Genomic DNA, 7,387 nt, shown 5'->3' with positions numbered 1-7,387 from the left:
CTTACATGACATCCAAATATCACTCACGCGCCTCAACTGCGTGGAGTCACTGTAACAACCTGTTTAGTAGGTTCGAGCAGTAAAAATTATTCTGAGAAAAACTGACTGGGTCGACGGACCACGCGACGGACCGTCATGGTCACAACGGCCCGTGATGGATTCCGTCGTCCCATACTTGTGAATTTTCTTCTGCTACTCTTCTCATTACCCTCGACGACAAGTAGGACGAACCGTCGTAGGCACGACGGACCGTCGAGGGCCTCCGTTCCAAAACACNGGGTACTGAGATCGACTCTCTGAACTTCGCGACGGAACTGCAGGACGGACCGTCGTAGACACGACGGACCGTCACAAACCTCTTTACTGAATTTGACTCTATGAACTTTGTGACGGACCGTCGCAGATACGACGGGCCGTCACAAGTTGCGTAAACCTAACTGGGTCGAATTTCTGCTAATAGTTTTAAAGGGGTGTTTTGGACTATTCATGACAATCTTTATGAAATTAGTGGGGTAAGTTTAACAATTTATTTACTTGGAGGGTTAAAGGAGATAACCTTGGAATAAATAATGGGTTACTTTTATCATAATGAATTATATGATAATTAGGGTAAAAGAAAAAGAATCTGGAGAAGAAAAAGAAAAAGACAGAGAGGAGAGAACGAGCGAGAGAGAGAGAACGAAGAGGAAAGCAAAGGCATTGAGAAGTAGCTTGCTTGATCACGATTCTTCAGTGGAGGTAGGTTATGGTTTATGCTATTTGATAGTAAACTCTTAATAGCGATTGATATGTATTGGGTGGTATTGTAAAGTCTTCTATATACTTGATTGTGTGTTTGTATGTTGTGATCGTATAATTGTGGTGATTAGAATGATGAAACAGTTGAAATCTTCAATCTTCAATCCTCTCTATTAAGATGACGCTTGACATAAAGAAAGCTTGATGAACTGAAATAATGAGAATAATGGATCGGAGTGTCACGTTCCGACACGTAGTATTAGTGGATCGGAGTGTCACGTTCCGACACGGTAGTAATAATGGATTGGAGTGTCACGTTTCGACACGTAGTATTAGTGGATCGGAGTGTCACGTTCCGACACGGTAGGAATAATGGATCGGAGTGTCACGTTCCGACATGGAGCATTAGGGGATCGGAGTGTCACGTTCCGACACGGTAGGAATAATGGATCGGAGTGTCACGTTCCGACACGTAGCATTAGGGGATCGGAGTGTCACGTTCCGACACGGTAAGAATAATGGATCGGAGTGTCACGTTCCGACACGTAGCATTAGGGGATCGGAGTGTCACGTTCCGACACGATAAGAATAAAGAGAAGTAATCTTGAATTATGTTAATACACTAAATTTCGAAGAACCTATTTCCCAAATGAGTATGGTGTGGAGGCTTGAGTCCTCATAGGTGTGCTTGGTGTTGTTGCCAATGGTTCTTGTACTTGTTGATTGTCACCTGTTAAGTATTGTGGTTGATTTTATATTATTATTCAGTATATATTGCTTTCTATTTTGAGTTGGCCGATGATACCTACTCAGTACTTGTTCCTTGTACCGACCCCTACTTTTATTTCCTTCTTGTTGTTTTGTGGAGTGAAGCAAGTGTACCAGTGACTTCGACTCGTCCGCAACTCTAGCCAGTCTTCAGCACGTCAGATTTCAGGGTGAGCTATTGTTCCTAGCTCGGAGTGGATTCTCTTCTTCACGTCTTGATGTCCTTGAAGTTCGGACATGGACCATCTGTTTACTTATTTTAGTTTTTTTAAATACTCTTAGACTTAGTAATTTGAGGATAGACGTTCTTGATGTGATGACTTCCAGATTTTGGGGATGATAAGTATTATACTTTAGAAGTTTATTTAATTGATTTCGTTAATGAGTTTTGGATCTTCCGCATTTTATTTACTGTTCAAAATTCATATACTGGTAACGTTGGGGTTTAGATTGTTGGTTCGCTCACCTAGTAAGATAAGTGTGGGTGCCACTCGCGGCTCGTTTTGGGTCGTGACAGTCACAAGTTATGCCACGTAAGTCAAAAGATGTACGATATTATATATAAAATAAGTTCAAGGATCATAAAACCTTAATTGGGTTAAGCTGTATCTTTGAGATTTCGATCATAATCTAGGGGGATCCCTGTGAGTGACCATATTAACTCAATCATCGTGTTGTTCGTCCTTAATTAGCTAGGAATAAACTAAACAACTTCGCTAAGTCCCTAATTAGCATTTAAATTATCCAATACTTCTTTTCTAATGAAAAATTTTAAACTCATGATATCCTCAAATTAAAATTGTTTTTACATATATATATGAAAATCTAAAAGTATGTTTTACCTGGAAAGGACGAATGGAACACATTAAATAAGAAAGAGCCACGTTTAAATCTGAAAGTGACTTGTAATTAATTAATATTCAATTTTATTTAATAAGTTAAACTATGATTTTATTAAGTGTCATTTTCACTATAAAAGGAAAAATCTAAAATATCTGGCAGCACTTGTAAAACTAGTGATGATGTAGTCCAGCTTAACACCTAACTCTTAACCACCTTTAATTTAATTATTAGTACTACCAATTGAGCCAATCTCCAACTCTTAACCACTAACTCTGGGTGTGAAGTCAACCAAAGAAATAAATGAATAAAAAACGCTTTATGTTGATTTATCTATACTCTTATACAGTATAAGTTATTTTGAAGGAATTTATCTATACTCTTATACAGTATATGTCATTTTGAAGGAATTTATCTATACTCTTATATGGTATAAATTATTTTGAAGGAATTTTTCTGTACTCTTATACAGTATAAGTTATTTTGAAGGAAATTGGATCCGATTACGTTGGTAATTTGGCTCATATTAATAAATAAATAATATATTATTTTATTATTAATAAAAGGAAATGTTGTGTTCCTTTTGAATAACCACAAATTCGGTGATTTAGGTTTTGCCCAAATCTATAATTTGGGACTTGTGGGCATGCAATTGAGTCCAAGGTATTTTGATGTCACTGAAGCGCATACCAATCTTTTTTTATTATCTGATCCCTCTTATGAGGCATTAAACATGGTTTCGAAACTCTAGAGGGAAAAGTGCTATGATTACAATGAGCAAGATGGCGCAATAGCAAAGGGGTCAACCAACTCAATCTTGACGACTCTCATTGGTGATCACGACCACCATGAATTTTTTTTTTTCCAGGTTAGGGCCTATGATCACCATGGTGGATTAGATTTTCAAATTCAACTTTCATTTTGGGGAGTTTGATGTAATTTTAGCTTGCAAGGGATAAAGTGTGTACTTTCGGCCCTAACCGCAAATTATGAAATCCTCAATTTGGGCCGTTAGCCATTGATATCAAACTAGATTAGGAAAAACTTCAGAATATGACAAATATTCATATATATTTTTAAAAAATAGCTATATTTTATTTCGTTTATGTTATATAGATATAATTAGACTATAAATAACAAAGTTAATTGTATGCAAATAAATATTATTTTATATATTTAATATAATAAATAAATATTAAATAGGAAAGTACTATAATTGAATGCCTAAATAATTATGGCAGACAAATTTGTGATCTTTTTCCATGTTTACTATCATCAAGTTTTTTTCTTTCATCAATATTCATACATCACATATTTTCTGCCTCCCCCCCCCCCCTTCCAAATTCATTCAAAGTCAAGATACTTTACATCACTGTAGTAGCGATTTTTGTGATTTTGTATCCATTAGGTACTTATTAATTACATACTTATCTCGTACTTATACAGTTTGATACCCACAATTTTTTTTTTGCTCGTTTGTCTAATGTATCCATACTTATACAGTTTGATACCCACAAATTGTATCTTTTTTGCTCGTTTGTATAAAGTATCCATATTTTTGCTTAACAACAATGTTGAAATGTATCAATATTTATATACATAGATACTTGTAGTATTGTACAAGCACAAGTTAAAATGTTGATTTACGAAGACAATTATATCTAGATATATAAGTAATATATCCAAGAAAAAAAAGTTGAAACGAGAATACAAGTATAGTTGTATCCAACTTATTCATTTTTTTTTTGTTTAACAACAATGTATTCGTTGTATTTTATATTGGTGTATTCATTTCTTGCTTAACAACTAGCGTATCTATTGTCATGTAGTTCACCTATTCAAAATCGAAATGCATAACCTTCATTCACAAATTCAACAAGTTGCTTACAACAATAACTTGAAGTAACAAAAAAAAATATAAATACCTTTACGATGACAAAATAAGAAATATGGAGACAACAAGAAAATTGAGTATGATGTATCACAATTTTTGTTAAACTGCTAAAGAATATGATCTTATATGTCTTTAAATAATTAAGTTTTAGTTATAAAGTTAATTATGGGAAGTTTCTCATTGTATGGACGTAATATAAGGATAGGGGGTTATATTTAGAGTCAATTCCTTTTATAGTTTTTTGTATTTATAGATGTATTAATGTATAAATAAAAAAATAAAAAACTATAAAAAAATTACAGCTAAAAAGTGATATAAATTATAGTCATTTATTGTAAATAACATACTTATAGTTATTGGTATTTATTAACCCTATAAATATAGTTATTTTTGTAAGTTGCTCTTTTTATTAATTATTGTAATGAATTGCCTATGGTATAATTTCAAAAGTGCACATTTCAGGAATGACAAACATAAAAATTATATTAGCGCTCTATAAATACAATTTTTTTTATTTGCATACCATGGAGCATTTGATTTGTATAGATAGCAGGCAAACATCTCATTTGTATAAAAGAATAGCGATTTATATGTATATCGGGATAATTGTATATATGTAACTATAATGTATATGTATTAACAATTTTGTTTGTATATCTCCATAAAATTTGAATTTAAAACATTTGTATATCAAATATATATCTCTCTCTCTTTATACAATACAAATTATATATTGTAATTTGTATAATTTATGTTTGTATAAAGTGAGAAAGAGAGAAAGACAGAAGAGAATTGAGCAGGGGAAGATCTGTATTTATATAATTATAAGTGAATAGATGAAAATATATGTATCTGTATTTGTATATACAATTCTCTCTCGCTTTATACGAACAAAAATACAAAGTTATACATTCGTATTCGTATAAAGTGAGAGAAGCGACGAGCAAGATTCCAGAGTGGCAGGCGAGATTTTTTCAATGACAAAATGTTTGCTACGAATTAGAATTAAATAAAATTGTAGCTAGAACATTTATTTTAAATTAATAATTTGTTATGATACACAATTTTCCTATTTCAAAATCTGAACTTTTGACCCAAGGGGCGGTTGGATTTGAATCAGAGTTAACTTTGACCCAAAGGTGTCCTAAAGTTTGAAAATAGTTTTTGTGGACTAACTTGATCCCACTAAGAATGAATTTGAATAGATTGAAACAGTCAGACCATATTTTAATAAACTTTGGCATTTTAAATGAGGTTTGATTACAGTAATACTATCTTTACAGTTGTCCTATCAGATTGGTTGGTGAGATATGCAATGTATTTTACTAATAGGAAAAGCGGACAAAATAGTTTGTTTAAGTAGTCAAAATCTTTGTTGGTAACTGGTATATATAACAATAAACAAGCATTATTCATTTAAGAAGAGAGAAAGCTAGCAAGTCTTTTCAAGAATTCAAGCATCAAAGAACGCAATAAGGAATCTGGTCCCAAAAAATCTGCGTACGAGAAAAGGATGAAAAGACAGCTGTCAAAACGTTACCAACTCTGATGTGGTTGGTGCGCAACTTTTAATAACAGCAGGCTTTCAGCCAATGACCTAGTCCCAAGGCTTTGTGTCCATTTTGATATAGTCTCTTTTTCCAAATCAAAAACTTAAGATTTGGCAAACAAAAACTTGGATCTTCTCTAAAAAATAATAAGCTTGAATAGAAGACCATCTTTAAGGAAGAACACTGCTCAACTTAACAAAGGGACCTGATAGAGTGTCGAAGCGTCTTTGTTGAGTTTGAGCTTTATGGCTATCGTTTTATAAGGATCATTTCAATAGACACAACCTCATTTTTTGCATCGTGAAAATTCTTAGGAACATAAGCAAAAACCACATCTATCTAGAAGTATTATCCTCAAGAGCAATAGGATTGAAACAGATATGCAAGTTGTCTAGTTGTCTCGGAATTATACTTCCGTGCTTACATTGTAAATTTGTTCCTAATCTATAAACGATTCAGATCTTTTGTTCGGTTTGTAAAATTTTACTTGTTTACAGTTAACTGATTTAGTGGACAGTGTTATATTTGCTTAGTAAAATTCTAAGTCATCTAGGAGCTAGTTGATTTAGTGGACAGCGGTGCATCTGCTAAGTTGAAGTCTAAGTTAATAGGGTTGATTGCTTGGTGGGAAGACTCATATCTTCTTAGTCTCAGTAAGTAATAGGGTTATTACTTAGCTTTGAGATTAACAACTTAATCTCATTTGGTGTTGTATCTGTGTTTCACTTTTCCTTGAGAAAACGGTTAAAAATCCCGTGTGATAGGTCATGATTTTACTCCCTTAACCAAGGAGGTTTCTAAGTAAATTGCTTGTTGTCTTATGTTCATTGTTTACTCTTTACTATTGTTCTTGCTGATTGAGTCAAGGAACCTGGTCTGTTGATTGATAATACGTGGACGCATACATTCCAACAATAGTTCTTTTATCTCCTTACCTTTTAGCATTCTGCCGAGTACATGGAAGACAATAAGGATATCTAGTTACCAGAAATTGAAATTGGAGCAGCCAGTTAGTGAGATGTTTGTTGAGGATTTTATAATGCAAGAATGTGATTCTATATCACCGGAGATGGTTCCAAGAGCACACCAATTGAGTGTAAGTAGTTGCCACAATTTGAGATCTATCATTGCACGAAACTGGTGAACGGTCGAAAGGAGTGTACATGATGGCAGTGACAAAGTGATTGAACTTTAGGAGTTGTCTTGTTCTATTCAAAAGCTTACCATACACAATCTGAATCATTAAGCGACAAAGTTATCAAAAGCCTCACCTCTCTTGAATGTCGATGTATTGGCAATTCACCTCAAACTTAATCAATGCTAGAAGAAGGTTAGTTTTCCTCCTTTTCACACCACTTCGCTTCAAACTCTACGCATAAGGAATTTGCCTAATCTCCAATTACTTTTTGAATCAACACTGCCTTCCTCCCTCTCTGAGCTAACAATCAAGGATTGCCCTAACCTCCAATCCCTTCTGGTAAAAGGGATGCCCTCTTCCCTCTCTAACCTACATATTTACTACTGCCATAGCTCAGACCACTACTAGAATTTGACAAGAGGGAATACTTGCCAAATAATGCTCACCCCCCCCCCCCCC

Source organism: Solanum pennellii, chromosome 8 (genome assembly GCF_001406875.1).
Source record: "Solanum pennellii chromosome 8, SPENNV200".
Taxonomy (NCBI): Eukaryota; Viridiplantae; Streptophyta; class Magnoliopsida; order Solanales; family Solanaceae; genus Solanum; species Solanum pennellii.
This window is presented reverse-complemented; position numbering follows the sequence as displayed.